The sequence below is a fragment of the Theropithecus gelada genome, chromosome 5 (genome assembly GCF_003255815.1).
Source record: "Theropithecus gelada isolate Dixy chromosome 5, Tgel_1.0, whole genome shotgun sequence".
NCBI classification, from domain to species: domain Eukaryota; kingdom Metazoa; phylum Chordata; class Mammalia; order Primates; family Cercopithecidae; genus Theropithecus; species Theropithecus gelada.
Genome location: NC_037672.1, coordinates 54,126,505 through 54,144,648, shown reverse-complemented (window position 1 = coordinate 54,144,648; position 18,144 = coordinate 54,126,505).

Genomic DNA, 18,144 nt, shown 5'->3' with positions numbered 1-18,144 from the left:
CCCAGTCTCTACTAAAAATACAAAAAATTCGCTGGGTGTAGTGGCAGGCACCTGTAATCCCAGCTACTCAGGAGGCTGAGGCAGGAGAATCGCTTGAACTCAGGAGGTGGAGGTTGCAGTGAGCCAACATTGCGCCACTGTATTCCATCCCGGGCAACAAAGTGAGACTCTGTCTCAAAAAAAACAAAACCAAAAAACAAAACAAAAAAAAAACAAGTCGCTATGGTGCGTCTTGCTGGGTAACGGTGAATTTCCACCAGACGGCAAAAGGCTGTCCAGTGTTAGAATCCACATTGCCCTTACAGAGTGTTGGGGATCCCAGTGGATGAGTTCAGTGACATCTTGGTAATCTGGCTGGGACAGCATGACTTGTGAGACAGGCTGTTAAGAATGTGAGTATTCTTTACATGTTTTATCAGATCGTCATTCTTCTGGGAGGTAAAATATCAAAACTGTGGAAATAACCATTAACTGAGAAGAGTCTGAGTCCTTGGCTTTCAAAATTAACAATTTTCTACCTCATACACTTTGCAATTGCTGGCTACTGATAAAACCTGTACTCACCTTGAAGTGCATAGTGGATTATTTTTCCCCTAATAGAATCATGGACACTTAATGGGATAATTGTATTTTCATTTAATTTAGTTTAGCTCTGTGTTGTTACTATAAAAGGATTCGAGGCAGCTTACAAAAATACACAAATGGGAAGAAAGTAAATAGATGAGCAAACCTGGGTGAAGGGAAATGAGGGTAGGAAAATAAAATAAAATCCAAGGGAACTGTTAGTATGTAGAAAATCCAAGTCATAAATTACTATGCACTTATTAAAGCAGGGCCACAAGCAGAAGAATTGCTTGAACCTTGGAGGCAAAGGTTGCAGTGAGTTAAGATCGCACCACTGCACTCCAGCCTGGGCAACAAGAGTGAAACTCTGTCTCAAAAAAAGAAAAAGAAAAAGAAATTTCTAAGCAATAAAGCACTCAAGAGGTGGCTTGGGTGCTGTTGAAGGCATTCAGTTTTATAAGGGAAGCAGAGCATAAAAGTTCACAAAATTTGCAACCTGACAATGCAATAGAAAAGAAAATCCCATTTTCTGAGGAGAAAGTCAAGCTGGCTACAGAAATTTGCATAAGTAATGAGGAGCTGAATTTTCATCACCAAGACAATGGGGTAAATGTCTAAAGGGCATGTCAGAGGTCTTCAGAGCAGTCCATCCCATCACAGGACCAGAGGCCTAGGAGGATAAAGTGGTTTCATGGACTGGGCCCAGGGTCCCCATGCTGGGTACAGGCTAGGGACTCAGTACCCTGCATCCCAGCTGCTCCAGCCATGGCTGAAAGGGACTAACATAGAACTAGGACCGTGGCTTCAGAGGGTGCAAGCCACAAGACTTGGCAGCTTCCATGTGGTGTTGAGCCCGCAGGTATACAGAAGTCAATAACTGAGGTTTGGGAATCTCAGACTAGATTTCAGAGGATATATGGAAATGCTTGGATATCCAGGCAGAAGTTTGCTGCAGGGGCAGGAATCTCATGGAGAACCTCTGCTAGAGCAGTGTAGAAGGGAAATGTGGGGTCAGAGCCCCCACACAGAGTCCCTACTGGGGCACAGTTTAGTGGAACTGTGAGAAGAGGGTCACCATTCATCAGGTTCTGGAATGGTAGATCCACTGACAGCTTGCCCTCTGCATCTGGAAAAGCCACAGACAATACCAGCCCATGAAAGCAACTGGGAGGGAGGCTGTACTCTGCAGAGCCATAGGGGCAGAGCTGCCCAAGGCCATGGGAACCCACCTCTTGCATCATTGAGGCCTGAATGTGAAACATGGAGTCAAAGGAGATCCTTTTGGAGCTCTAAGATTTGACTGCCCTACTGGATTTTAGACTTACATGGGGCCTATAGCTCCTTTGTTTTGGCCAATTTCTCCCATTTGGAATGGCTACATTTACCCAATGCCTATACCCCCATCGTATCAAGGAGGTAACTAACTTGCTTTTGATTTTACAGGCTTATAGGTGGAACGACTTGCCTTGTCTCGGATGAGAGGTTGGACTGTGGGCTTTTGAAACGCCGAAAATAGTTGAGACTGGGGGCCTGCTGGGAAGGCATGACTGGTTTTGACATGTGAGGACATGAGAGTTGGGAGGGGCCAGGGGCAGAATGATACGGTTTGGTTGTATTGCCACCCAAATCTCACCTTAAATTGTAACTCCCACAATTCCCATGTATCATGGGAGGAACCCGGTGGGAGGTGATTGAATTATGGGGTCAGGTCTTTGCTGGGCTGTTCTCATGATGGTGAATGAGTCTCATGAGATCTGGTGGTTTTAAAAATGGGCGTTTCCCTGCACAAGCTCTGTCTTTGCCTGCTGCCATCCATGTAAGATGTGACTTGCTCTTCCTTGCTTTCACCATGTTTGTGAGGCCTCCCCAGCTATGTGGAACTCTAAGTCCATTAAACCTATTTTTCTTCCCAGTCTCCAATATGTCTTTATCAGCAGCATGAAAACGGACTAATACATTGCCCTAGTGGCAAACCGGAACCTTCTTTTTAGGGATGCTAATGCTGTCTTCACCAATGAATGTCTTGAAGAAGAAAGGTCCACCAGTCCCTCTGCAGGTTAGCATTAGAGAGTGGCTAAGCATATTCAACGTAATATATTCACTCCAATATTTTCACATTTTTAAGATTTACACTTCTTTCTCAACACTATGCCAGAGAAGTTCTAGCATCTCAGCCATATTGGATATAGGCTACCACTGAGTCAAGGCTTTATTTAAAAACACAGGAAATTGTTGGCACCATTGCCAAGAGCTGGAGGCAACACATTAAATCCAAAATCTCAGGAATGTGCACCCATATTGATGAATCTGGTCCAATCCAACAGTGTATTTCACTCTCCTTGCTCTAAAACCCTTGGAATCCACTTCCATGCAAGGTCCCCAGAATTGTCATTATAAATTAGCAAGACCCTACAATTTCCTGAGACCCTACCATCTCCTCTTAGAGCAGACCTTCCCTATCTAGACTGTGCTGGGATGTACTATACATCTGGAAGCAAGGGGGAGTGGTAGGGTGAATCTCTTCAAAATTTGGTACCCCCTCTTGAAGGAAAATGCTAAATGTGAAAGCTTTGAAATTATTTTATGCAGAGGAATTCTGTTCCCCTAGAGAAGGCGAATGATTGCTTCAATTGGCAAAAATGATCCAGAGAGGTCTGCAAGGCTTTACTGTTCTCAGCATGGGCTATTTCTGTCCAAATTTCCCTATACTAAGTTTGAGAGTCCCAGTGCTTCCTAAATGAGGCCTTTACCTTAGCTTAACTTGACCAGATTGCCTATTTAACTGGTTTTGTAACTCTGTAACCTATACAATCATGCCTTGGGCATGAACCTTAACCATATCTTCCTTACAGCTACATGAGACGAGGATTTTCTTTAGGTACATCAAAAGGGCATTCTGATTCTCCCCCTCAACCTTGATTTGGGAGGGTAAGGCTTTATGTTTTTCTTTTTTAAAAAAAAATTCTCCAAGGCAGTCAGAAGTAGCTATATAACCCCCTATAGCTATGTTATTACTGTCAAAGCAATAGCAACAAATGTCCAGCTACTTCATCTCCCAAATCCTGTTCTCCACTTGGACCCTGTCTCATGCTATTACTGCTGAGAATTTGAGTTAACATAACACCTTTTCATGCCAAACTTACCAATGGCATATTTTCTCTTGTTAAGATTATCTAGGACTCATGACAATCAGTTCAGAATCTACTTTGACAGTCTGTTTCCTGGGGTCATGTCTAACCAATCGCTGTGTCAGTCAGGGTCCAAAGAGAAAACATGGCATTCCTAAAAAGACATAATGGAAGAGAATTTAATGAAAGGACTTTTTACAGAGGTATGGGAACAGTTAAGAAAACAAATTGGCCAGGTGCGGTGGCTCATGCCTGTAATCCCAGCACTTTGGGAGGCCAAGGCGGGCAGATCACCTGAGGTCAGTAGTTTGAGACCAGCCTGGCCAACATGGTGAAGTCCCATCTGTACTACAAATACAAAAATTACCAGACATGGTAACAGGTGCCTGTAATCCCAGCTACTCAGGAGGCTGAAGCAGGGAGAATTGTAGGAGGTAGAGGTTGCAGTGAGCTGAGATTGTGCCATTGCACTCCAGCCTGGGCAACAGAGCAAGACTCGGGAAGAAAGAAGAAAGAAAGAAAGAAAGGAAGAAAGGAAGAAAGGAAGAAAGAGGGAGGGAGGGAAGGAAGGAAGGAAGGAAGGAAGGAAGGAAGGAAGGAAGGAAGGGAGGGAGGGAGGGAGGGAGGGAAAGAAGGGAGGGAGGGAAGGAAGGAAGGAAGGAAGGAAGGAAGGAAGGAAGGAAGGAAGGAAGGAAGGANAGGGAAGGAAGGAAGGAAGGAAGGAAGGAAGGAAGGAAGGAAGGAAGGAAGGAAGGAGAGGAGGGGTACAGAAGGGAGGGAGGGAGGAAAAGAGGAAGGAAGTGTGGAAGGAAGGAAAAACAACGGAAGGTGAGGCAATCAGCTTTCTGCAACAATAAGAAGTTGTTACCACTCATAGACCTGAAGGATCAAAAGGAGGGAACCATGTAACTAAGCCTGGGAAGAAGTTGAGCTCTGAAAGAGCTCTGAAAGAAGCACTGCCTGACAGGGACTGTCAAAATCATAGCAACATAGGGAGGGAGTGGGAGTATTAATACCTGATCCCCATCTTCTTCCAAACCTCTGATCTCCTGATATTGCTATTTCCCATAGGTCAAAATCAAATGCTAAGGGAGCAAGGATGATGTGGAGACTATCAGTTAAGACAGCTCATCTGTTTTCCATTTCCAGGTGAAAGGAAAAGAAGAATATGGATACCTGAAATATTTTGCCAAGGCAAAACTTCCCATTATAAATGCTATCTACTTTTTATATATTAAAATAGTGTGGATTATCTTTTAAGCACGTTCTCAAATTAATAAACCTGTTTTTTTAATCAAAGGCTATTAACTTTTTTGGTTAAAATTCTGCAATGTTGATAGATTAATACAATTTAAATGATGATACAGGATAGGGAAGTGGGAGAAAGTAAATGTATTCTGAAGCTTCTGGGAAAAAAAAAAAATATATATATATATATATATATATATTTTGTTTTCTTTTTTTTTTGAGACGGAGTCTCGCTGTGTCACCCAGGGTGGAGTGCGGTGGCCGGATCTCAGCTCACTGCAAGCTCCGCCTCCCGGGTTTTTACGCCATTCTCCTGCCTCAGCCTCCCGAGTAGCCGGGACTACAGGCGCCCACCACCTCGCCCGGCTAGTTTTTTGTATTTTTTAGTAGAGACGGGGTTTCAACGTGTTAGCCAGGATGGTCTCGATCTCCTGACCTCGTGATCCGCCCGTCTCGGCCTCCCAAAGTGCTGGGATTACAGGCTTGAGCCACTGCGCCCGGCCCGGAAAAATATATTTTAAGATGAGATTTGATCAAGATAAGGCCCTAAATTAAATGTTCTGACTACAATTTGACCTTTTTACTTTAACTTCCTTTAAGGGGAAATGCGCAGGAGAACATTTGCATATAAATAGTTACTTGAAAATAATGTTTTGATAAGCATAAATGAATATAAAACAACCTGAAAGGTTTCACATCACACTTAAAATGCTCATGTGTTTAAGGGAGTTAAGAGATACTAGTTGGAAAAAAATAACGTGCTTTGAATTTGATTCATATTTAGAGAGCAGTTTAAGAACGTCTCCCTCTGTAATTCCACAAAGCCACTTGTAACAATAGTAATTGTAACATTTTATTGGAAGTACCTCTTAAAGTATCATCTAAATATAAACCCATGATGTTTTCTTTTAGCCTTGACTGATATACTTCTTTGATGAGATGGAGAGAAAGAACAATTTGGAAAAGGTTAAAGAGAAAATGTGTATATGAAGTAGCCAAGGTGGCAGCTGAGGAGAACATAAAATTTTCTTTCATATTTCCACTTTATACTTCCACTTTGCAAATATAAAGATTACATTACCCCTGTAAACAAATAATATCTATAAAAAGATAGGTCAATTGGGAAACTCATGACTTGCGTTTTGTTTTATCTTCCAATACTTCAATATTTGTGGCATTACTTCTGCACTTGTGGAGCTCTGCCCCACCAACTCAGAAGGGGCAGGGCTCCCACTTGTCCCCATCTCCTGCCTGCTCCATGGAGCAGGAGGCCTGGATCTGCAGTTGGATTTGAGCAGTTGTAGTGGCACCAGGATAGCTCCTGCCCCAACTCAGAAGGAGCGGGGCTCCCACTGGCTCCTTGGAGTGTGCGGTCCCAGCTGTGCCTCCCTGCTGCAGCCAGCATTATGGTGACTGAGTTTTGCCTACTTTAGAACTTCATATTAGTAGAATCATACTGTATACTCCTTTGTGTCTGTACTGTTTTTCATTCATAATGTTTCATGTGTCAGTAGCTCATCCTTTTTCATTGTCAATTGGTTATATGACTTCCATTATGTGTTTGTCCACTTTGCTGTTGCAGAATATTTCAGTTGCTTCCAGTCTTTTGTTATTATGATGAAACTATGACTACAAATATCTTTTGGCCCTATACATGGGTATGGTGGAGCTAACTCTCACTGGCTCAGTAGAGCTGATAATGGATATCTCTTCCCAACTCTGTGTTTAGTGACGTTATGTTGGTAGCTTAACATTGGCCACAGTGCGAGTATTCATGCCACAAAAATTGGCAATGCTACAAATCAGGCTTTAAATTTTTTTCACTTGTATTAATTAATTTTAATGTGGTGGTTAAATATTTATCAACATACCACTGGGTATATGTTTTCTTTCTTTTGAGTAGACACCTAGGAGTGGAATTGCTAAGTCCTATGTTCAACTTTATAAAGTTGATAGTTTTTCAAACTAGTATCATTTTACATTCTATCCAACAATGTGTGAGAGTTATAATCATTCTACATTGTCGCCAACACTTGATGTTGTTATTCAGTGAAAGATATCTGAAAATATCTTTATTGGCCTTTATTTTTGAAGAAAACTTTTGCTGGATTTAGACTTCTAATTTAATAGTTTATTTTTTAGCGTTTTAAAACTGCCATTCCAACCGTAGTGGTATCTCATTGTGGTTTTAATTTGAATTTATCAATAACTTTTGTGCTAAACACTTTTTCTGTGGGTATTGACCAGTGTATATCTTCTTTTGTCAACTTTCCGTTAAAGTTCTTTGCCCGTTAATTTTATTGTGCTATTTGTATTAGTGAGTTGTAGAACTTTTATATATATATGTTCTGGATAAAAGTCTTTATCAGATATGTCTTGTGAATATTTTCTCATCTTTTCACATATTGACAGTATCTTTTGATGATAGTAAGTCTTGAAATAAGTAGTATAATCAATTTTGTTCTATTACAAGTTTGTTCAAACTATTCTAGATTATTCATATTTCCATATATAATTTAGAATCAACTAGAAGTTGACTGGGATTGCATTGGGCCTATAGATTAATTTGAGATTTGACCCAGCATTGTGCATCTGCTTGACATCTGTATCTTTCAGTCTATGCACATGGGATTCATAGATTGAATGTTTTATAAAATCTCTGTTTTTAAAGACCTTCTTTCATTTCTCTCAGAAGTGTTTCATAGTTTTTAGCCAAGAAGTTATCATATCTTTTGTTAAATGTATCCCTAAACATTTATGTGCCTTAATGTCAATCATTCCAGAGATGTTCATTCTTTGAGTCCTAATATTTGTTATTTGTATTATTTTCTCTCTTTCTTCTTCAGTCTACTTTAAGGCTTATCAAATTCATTAATGTTTCCAAAAAGCCAACTTTTGTTTTCATTGATTTTCTGTTCTGTGTGTCCCTTTTCTTTTTTTTTTTTTAAATTGATTGCTGCTCATAAACGAACAAATATTTTATTCTTTCAACTTAATTTCAGTTTAGTTTACACCTGGTTTTTATCTTCCCTAAATGAAAACGTAAAAACATGTATTTTAAATCTTTTCTTATGTTCTAACATAAGCATTTAAAGCTGTATGTTTTAAGTTAAGCACTGTTTTTAGCTATCTCTCAAATTATTTTCTAATCTTTTCTGAATTCTCTTACTTAAAATTATAGTATTTAGAAGTGGTTGCTTAAGTCCTAAACATGTAATAACTTCTTTCTGATATGCTTTTCATTTACTTTTAATTTTATTCCATGTTAGTCAGGTAACATGTTTTTTAATATCTCTGTTTTAAAAGATCTTTCGTGTCTCTCAGTAATGTTTCATAGTTTTTAGCCAAGAAGTTATCATATCTTTTGTTAAATTTATCCCTAAACATTTATGGGAAATACTATATCAGACACAGTATCCCACTTCAGAGCCAGGTGCGGTGGCTCACACCTGTAATCTCAGCACTTTGGGAGGCTGAGGTGGGTGGATCACCTGAGGTCAGGAGTTCAGGACCAGCCTGGCCAATATGGTGAAACCCCATCTCTATTAAAAATACAAAAATTAGCCAGACATGGTGGTGGGCACCTGTAATCACAGCTACTCAGGAGGCTGAGGCCTGAGACTCGCTTGAACCTGGGAGGTGGAGGTTGCAGTGAGCCAAGATCATACCACTGCACTCCAGCTAAGGCAACAGAGCGAGACTCCATTTAAAAAAAAAAAAAAAAAAAAAAAAAGATAACATACTCTGTAATACTCCAATTCTTTAAAATTTATTAAACCTTGTTTTATGACCCAGTGTATGGCTCAGGTGTTGGATGTAGTGCTCTGTTAATGTCAGTTAGACTAAGTTGGTTGATAGTGTGGTCCAAATCACCATGCTTACTATTGTGTGTCTTTTATACTTCAATTACTGAGCGAGGAGTGCTACACTATCCAACTGCAATTATAGGCCTATTTTTCTATTACTTTTGCCAGTTGTTGCTTCATTTATTTTAAAGTTCTATCATGAAGTGCATACACTTTTAGCATAGTTATATCTTCTTAATGTATTTCTGCTTTATCAAAGTAAAATATCTCTTTAGTGCTGGTAATATGCCTTGTTCTCAAGTGGGATACTATGTCTGATATTAATATAGCCTTTTCCAGCTTTTTATGATTAATGTTTACATGGTACATTTTTTTTCCATTCTTTTGCTTTTAACTTACGTATGTCTTTATGTTTGAGGAGAATCCCTTGAAAACAGCATCTAATTGGGTCTTGCCTCTTTGTCTTTTGATTGATTGTTTAGTACCTGTACACTTAACATAATTCCTGGTATGGTTGGGTTTAAATCTACCATTTTACTATTTGTTTTCTAATTGGCCCATTTATCCCTTTTCTTTTTCCATCTTTTCCTTCCTTCATTTTAATTAAGCACTTCTTAGTATTACACTTCATCTCCTTTTTTGGCTTATTATTTCATTGTTTCATTTATTTAGTTGTTTCTATAGGACATACAGTATACATTATTAGCCTCTCATAGTATAACTTAAATTGATAGTATACCACTTTATATATAATGTAAAAACCATACATAAATATACTTCCATTTACTCTCCCCTATGCTTTGTCTATTTGTCATATATTTTACTGCTATACATTATGAATCCCACAACACATTGTTATTACTTATGCTTCAAGCAGTCAATTTCTTTTTAAAGAAATGAAGGAAAGAGAAAATTGTGCAGTGTTCTTTCATTCATTCATGTAGATTTGAGTTTCTGCCAGGTACAATTTCCCCTTAACTGGAATAAGCTTATTTAACATTTCTTCTAGTGCAGGTCGTCGCTTTTGTTATCTGAAAATATCTAGATTTGCTTTACTTTTGAAGGAAACTTTTGCTGGATTTAGACTCCTAATTTAATAGTTTATTTTTTAGCATTTTAAAACTGTCATTCCATTGCTTTCTGGGTTGTACTGTTTCTGATGAGAAATTAATGATTATTCTATTGTTACTTTCTTATGTGTAATATGTTTTTTCTTCTAGATGTTTTGGAATTTTTATTTTTAATTTAATTTAAAGCAATTATACTATGGTATGTCTAGATGTGGTTTTCTTTGTGTTTATGTAGTTTTGTGGTTCATTCCTCAATTATGGCTAGATTCAGAAGTTGGAATTTTCAAAACCAAGTTTTTAAATGTTCACATCTTGCAGAGAAAATAAATTAATGTCTTCAGAGGCATTACTTATTTGGTGCTGAACAATATTCTCTGTGGGTTTTTATTTTTCAATCAGTTTGGGGCTTTTTTGAACTGTTATTTCTTTTAACATTTTTTTTTTCTTGTCAAAATCTCTCTTCTCTTTCTAGGACTTCTATTCCACATGTGAGAGGACTTTATAACAATCCATAGGTCACTGAAGCTCTGTATATATATATTTAGTCAGCCTTTTTTCTTTTTTCATTATTCTTTAATTTGGATATTTTCTATTTACCTGTCTTCAAGATCTTTTCTTTTACAGTATTCAAACTGCTGTTAAAGTTAGCAAATTTTTAACTTTCAGAAATTATATATTTTTAATTCTGTAATTTTCATTTGTTTCCATCTCTTTGATTTCTATTTATTTGCTGAGATTCCACATCTGTTCATCTGAAGTCTTTGTTTATACTAATTCCACCATGAATGTCATCTCTAGGTCTGTTTCTATTGCCATTTCTTCCTCATAGTTTGGTCACATTTTAAAAAAATTCTCCATATGGCTAGTAATTTTTAATTTTTATGCCTGACATGGGATGCTATATTGTTGAGATTCTGAATTTATTTGTCTTCTATGAAGAATGTTGGCTCTTATTCTGGCAGAGGATTAAGTTACTGGCAGCTCAGCTTGATTCTGCTGAGAGGTTTGGTTTTCAGCTTTGTTAGAGTAGGTCTAGAGTACACTTATGCTAGGGCTAGAGTAGTCCCTACTCCTAAATCATGACCTTTGTGGGGCCTCAATTTTGGGTTGTTGGCATTACCCTGTCTGTCAGCACTATGTATTCTCTGGTATTTCTATTTAAGCCATGGAAAGCAGCCCAAAGTAGCTGCTTTTACCTAGGCCTTTTTGAATTGTACCATATGCATGCATAGGCATTCAGTCAAAGACTTAACGGAGGATATCGATGCAGATTCCCAGGGATTCTTCTCTGCTAAGCTCCTTTATTTCTGGTAACCTGAGATGCAAATTTCAGCTCCTTCAGTAGACCTAAACTTCAGTCTCCCTTTTATGTGGCCAGCAAGACTGTTGCTCTCTGCTTAAGCTCCACTTTTTGGGGTCACAGTTTGGAAATTGCTCTCAGATAGTAAACTATAGTCAATAATGCATCCCCCTATGCTTCATGTGTCTCTCAAGGATCATAGCCCTTAGCTTTCTGCTGACCAACGCTTGAAAAAACTTGATTAACATATTTTATACAGTCTCACATCTGTTAATAGTGGGATAATAGTCTAGTATCTATTCCTTCCATCATGTCCAGGGCCAGAAGTTGGATGTTCAAAAATGTTCCCCACCAGCAATCTCTTCCCATTCCAGTTCCTTTCATAGACTGGTGTTAGTGGAATGTTGGTTCAGCTTATTTGACAAGGACATGAAAAATGTTGGTCCACAAGACAGAAGCTTATTTCTGTTTCATGTAAATTTCCTACTTGAATGGGAAGTTCCTTCTGTAAAGTTGCCAGGGGTATGAAGTCCTTCTCTCTTGTGGATCTACCACTCCTCGAATCATGCTCATCTGAGAAGGCTCAGTGCCTTGCTCTTACTCTAATTTGTTGGAAGGGAGAAAAGCAGAAGGAAAGAGTACACCCTCTTCCTTGAAAAACACGAGCCATAAGCAGCACATTACTCAAACCCCAGAGCTTAGTCTACAGTGAGGGCTGGGAAATGGACTTTTCATTCTGCACAACTGTCATCCCAGCTAACACTCAGGAGTTCTCTTATTAGAAAAGAAAGAAGAGATATTAAATACAAGTAGTATCTCTGCCATGACACTACTTTCATAGGTGGATATGTATCTTAAAGACTCAGTAAAACACCATATTCTATTGCTTTATTTAAATTAGATGTCAAGTTTCTATCTAGCTGAACTGGTGGAGAGTTCAACTTCACTCATTCTTAGCAGCCTCTTCCCCGACGTGATTGTGCTGAGTGTCTAGGGGAGTATCAAGTTTTGGGGAAGTCCCTCAAGTCATTGGTCATGAGGCTACACTAATTTCTGCTAAGATCGTAGCCCCGGCCTGTAGAGCTGCAGAGATCCTTCAATTTGATGCTCTGCTGCTCCTCACCTCTCTTGGCATACAATATCTTCAATGAGCTACAGCCCCAAGCCTAGGATCCTGCATGTCACATGCAGCATATGTCCATTTATCTGTACTGCTCTCAAACTATCAGCCTCAATCTAGTTGTCAATCCAGAAGAAAAATTTCTTTTTAGCCTGGGAAATCTCTCTCTCCTTCTTCTCTCTCTCTTTTTCTCTTTGTTTGTCTTGTTTTCTAAGAGCCACCTCCTCTTTCAGTGAATTTAGGATTTTAAAAACAAAAGCCAGGAAGCCATATCTCAAACCCTCCTCAAGGCAAGGAACATGTGAACCTCTTACCTACATGAATAAGGGAAGGGAAGAGGGAAAATAGTGGGTACAAACATACATTATTAACTAAAAGAAAACCACATGTTCTCACTCATAGGTGGGAATTGAACAATGAGATCACTTGGACACAGAGTGGGGAACATCACACACCAGGGCCTATTGTGGGGTTGGGGGAGGGGGAAGGGATAGCATTAGGAGATATACCTAATGTAAATGACGAGTTAATGGGTGCAGCACACCAACATGGCACATGTATACATATGTAACAAACCTGCACGTTGTGCACATGTACCCTAGAACATAAAGTATAATTTTAAAAAAAAAGAATTAAAAAAAAGAAAGAAAAATAGCACCAGAGCAGAGTGATTTCCTAAAATCAACTCAGATGATGCTCTTTCTTATTTTTTTTCTTTTTCTTCTTCTTCTTCTTCTTCTTTTTTTTTGAAATGTAGTCTTGCTCTGTCACCCAGGCTGGGGTGCAATTGCACGATCTTGTCTCACTGCAACCTCCACTTCCTGGATTCAAGAGATTCTCCCACTTCAGCCTCCCAAGTAGCTGGGACTACAGGCACACACCACCACAACCTGCTAGTTTTTGTACTTTTAGTAGAGATGAGATTTCACCATGTTGGCCAGGCTGGTCTTGAACTCCTGACCTCAGGTGATCCACCCACCTCATTCTCCCAAAGTGTTGGGATTACAGGCATGAGCCACTGCACCTGGCCTCAAATTGTACCCTTTCATAGATTATAGCTCTCCATTGTCTCCCCACCCCATCTCTCCATCACCTTGACATCCTATTGAACAGCCAGATCCACCTTCACTTTACAGCATAACTTGTCAGCAGGGAAAGTATGCCTTTTGCAATTTGGATTCAATGAATGCATTTGTAGCTTCGTCTTGTGCCAAACTGAAACTTTTCTATTTTGCTTTGTTACATTTTTGTGCCTTTTATACTTCCATTTCTTCTGCTTGATGGCTCCCACATGGCCTGCTTTCCAATATTTCATTATGAAAATTTCCCTTCATACTTACTGTTTCTGCTGGGAAGTTGCCCCTAGTACCTCCAGGCACCTTGGAGTGTTTATGTACCTGAGCCCTTTGCAGTGCGCTCATGCACAGATGAAAGCTCCCAGTAAATGAGACTCCTTTTCCAGACCCCCACTGACTCTTGGTCTAAACGACACCTAGAATACACATTGTGAAATGCCTGTTTCCTGCACTGGATTATGATCCTTTCAAGGGCAACATGATATCTTATTCACAGATGCGTTCTTGCCTGACCATATACTTGGCACATGAAGGTGCTGAAAGACGCTGCATTAGTTTCCTAGGGCTGCTGTAACAAATTACCACAAACTGGTAACAACAGAAATTGATTCTCTCGTAATTCAGGAGGCTAGAAGTAGGAAATCAAGGCTCTCAAGGGTCTCCCACTCTCTGTCTAGGGGAGGATACTTGCTTGCCTCTTCCAGCTTTTCATGGCGCCTGCTGTTCGTTGGTTTGTGACTGCACACCTCCAATCACTGCCTGGATCTTCACACAGCCTTCTCTTCTCTCTCTCTCTGTCTCTCTCTGTCTGTCTCTCTGTCTTCTCTTCTGCCTTTTATAAGGACACTTGTTGGATTTAGGGCCCACATGTAATCCAGGATGATATTATCTCAAGACACTTAACTATGTCTGCCGCAAAGACCCTTTCTCCAAAGAAGGCCACATTCATAGGTTCCAGTACACATATCTTTGGGCAGCCCACTAAAAATGCTTTTTAAATGAATGAGTAAATTAAAAAGTGAACTGTATATATACATGTATTTACATGCACAAAGGATGAAGACAAGAGATATTACTTTTTTTACATCTTTGTTACCTTCTATTTGTAAATTCACTTTGTAGATAATATATCATGCTTGTTGCTCTATGCATGATGAGAGTTCTGTTATGTTAAGTAATCCCACAGTTCAAAAATGAGTTGTTAAAACAAAAGACACAATTTGGAAATCCATACAATCATTCTAACCATATTTTCTGACACAACTTTGTTTTTTTCAAAAAAGCATGTGAGACATAAATTGAGAGGTTACTATGTGACTAGAAGAAGGGTTTTCAAATAGGCATTTCTACATATAGTCACCTTACTCTTGGTCCCTCAAAACAAAGTCTACTTTTAAAACCAGGACTGGTAAGACTGACCGGTGTTTCTTCTTGTGGAGAGTTATATTTGTATATTTTCACAAACAGAACAGGTTGGGAGGTTACAGACATAGAAAAATATAATGAAAAGATCCAGATTCATTTTGTTTGGTTTTAATATAGTCTTTTTCTCTTTCCACTTTCAATATGACTGAAAGATTTAATTTGAGTAATACCACAGGAATGTAGTTTCAACAAGAAAAAATGTTCAAATATCCATCTCCCTCTTCCTCACTTAAAAAAAGAATAATTTGCTATAATATATGTTGAAAGGTTTTTGAGACATTTCCTCCTCTTTGCTGGCATTTGTGGCGTTTCTTATGTAAGCAAATAAATATAAAACATATTGAAACATAAATATATTTCTCAAAAGAGGGTTCCATGCAAAGTACTATTGTTCTTTATTGCAAAACAATAGTACCACTTAATATTATTATAAAAATAATAAATTTAATATGCGTATATCTTTTTTGCCCACTTCTATATTTTGTTTCTCAATGTGATTTCTTCTGAGACACATATTGAATTTTTCTGAGAAACTCATGAGTCTTTAAAAAGAGCAAATTGGAAACATGGGGCATTGGATCCCAAGCCTTTACTTTGGGAGCACATGGGCAGCTGGGACACCAGGACACTATAGTCAGTATTTAAGAAGGCCACAGCTTGGGGAAAGGCGGTATACAGAATTGTCACAGGAATGCTCCTTCTGTTCAGTTTTCAGCAGAATTGACAGACTGAAAATTACCTTTTCTCCTTCCCTGCATCCCCTAAAAGCTTTGTATAGTCCCTTTACAATAATCCCCTTTTATACCAATCTCTCTCCCTTTTTCTTCAAGTCTTCCAGGTTGTTCTAGGACACCCCAGATTCACAAGTAGTATATTGTCGCTTCTTTCCCTAGCGCTAGAGGCAGACTTCACCAATCAATCACAATATTCTTCCTTGTTAGGCCTAGATCGGGTCTCAAACACAGGCTTCCAGGGGCCATTTGCTTGCTCAAATTGTACAAGAGACACAGATTTTTGCCATTCTTGCCCTAGTTCATGAGATGGTGTCGTTATCATGCCTAGCTCTTGCCAAACTCTTTCCCCAGGGAGGCTGTATCTTGCTTCCTGTAATCTCCTGTTGCTGAGAAGGCTCCTGCTTAGAATTGCAGTACCACCACCTGCCTAAAGCAGTGCGTGCTGCCTGGGATCCCCTGTACCTTGGCCTGCTTCCTGGATCAGAGTCCCTGGTAGAGAGCCCCTCCTTGGTCAGATCTGAGATTCCTACCTCGTGACTACTCTGTTGGATTCCATGGTGAGGTAAGCCTCTTCATCTAGGGGCCTTTTCCCTGCGCCTGGGCTCCCTGTTCTGGCTTCCACTGTATTTCCAGTGACTGGGATTCCTGGGATCTAGACACATTTTGTTCCAAAGGATCCCTGCTACAACACTGAAAAATCAGTCCCAGTTGTTTCATTTACAATATACATTTTTGCTAGGATTAAATGCTGTAATTCTTTTGAGACAATTAACATGGTTCCTATCACATAATAAGCACTCAATAAATACTAGCTACTATAAGTTCTGTTATAATTGTCATTGTCATCATCATCATCATGATCATTTCTATTAGGATCTCCATCTTAATTTGAGAAAGGATTTTTCTGCAATAATCAAGAATAGAACAAGTCCCAGAGACCATCTGACTGCTAATGGACTGGAGACAACATACCTAACCAGTGTTCAAATTGGAGCCCATAGCAAACATTAACGATGTTCATCATTTACTGAGGTCTATGTGTCAAGAACTTCCCACATAGTATCTTAGTTAATCCCCATAACAAGCCAATTGGGTGGGAGTTATAACTCCCATTTTATTGATGAGAAAATGCAGGATTAGTGAATCCCATGCTTAACAAAAATGAGAGTGAAACTGATATCAGATCCAGCCCTTTTTAAACGCAAAACTCCATTCTTTCGCTCTTGAACATGTTACTTCTCTATAAACAGCCTGGAAGCAGAGCTTACTTTCTGGGATTCCAGCTAATCAAGTCTGATCTTATGGACTATATGTTATCTGCCTAGCCATATCGTTAGGTAATTCCCGAGACTTTCTTCTTGTATCCTTACCTTTTGTTTTCTTTCTTCTCCTCTTCTAATCTGGCAGCCACACACCTACTTCTATTTGTTCTTAGCCACTCTGGCTCCAATTTGCATCATCAGCCCTAAAGATCCAAACCAAGTTTAAATCCTCCATTTAGCTTGCTTAGATTATTATAGCCCACTTTCAGGTGATTTTACCCTCTCCTTCAAATTCTTTTTACTCTCTTATTATCTGCAATTAGTGCCACACAATTATTATTCTTAATTATTCCCTAATTATTTCAAATGCACATTCATTCAACTAGTACATGTTTGAGTACATATTATAAATCAGACACTGAATTAAGAAACATGTATGGAGATATATACACAAGTATGCTATTACAAAAGCCTTAAGGTAATTTCAGCTGGACAAATAAGAAATATACACAAATATTTATAGTAGTGTTTTGACTTTAAAAAGTACCATGAGAAGTAAAGACAGCTAAAATAATTCAGACGAGGGAAGACTTACTTCTACCAAGAAGGGAATGAGGAAGAAATAAGGATTCATATAACTGAGGTAGAAGGTTCTGAGACTGAGAGAGACAGTACTCTGGCAGGCACTGCCTGACACAGGCGTGGAGTTTGGTGAGGGCACTAATCAAGGAATGATGAGCCACTGCCGTCTAACTGTGCTTTAGAGTGTATGGAGGAGAACTGTGGGAGAGTGTACATGGAGGAAGTCCTTAAATACCATGTAATGATATCATTGGGTAGAAGAGGGGGCCACTGGACATTTTTGAAATGATATAATCAGAACTGTTGTTTTTGCCAGGCGCAGTGGCTCATGCCTGTAATCTCAACGCTTTGGGAGGCTGAAGTAGGTGGTTTGTTTGAGCTGAGTAGTTCAAGACCAGCCTAGGCAACACAGGAAAACCCTGTCTCTACAAAAGATACAAAAATGAGCTGAGTGTGGTGTGCATGCCTGTGGTCTCAGCTACTCCAGAGGCTGAGGTGGGAGGATCACCTGACCAGGCGTCGGTGAGCCATCATGGCGCTGCTGCACTCCAGCCTGAGCAACAGAGTGAGACTTTGCCTCAAAACAGAACAAAACAAAACTGTTGTTTTGCATCCCCTCCTCCAATTAACAGAAAGTCTACTAAAGTTTAAAATCATGTTTTCATATTTCATTCACATTTCCTTAGAACTTGGCACAACTATGGACACAAGTAAATATTTAATAAATAACCAATGACTGACGAGAAGCGGTTACATATGATAGCTTTTTTATATATTTTGCTTATCAATTTTCAAGTTCATTGGAACATGAACACGAATTTTTTTATTC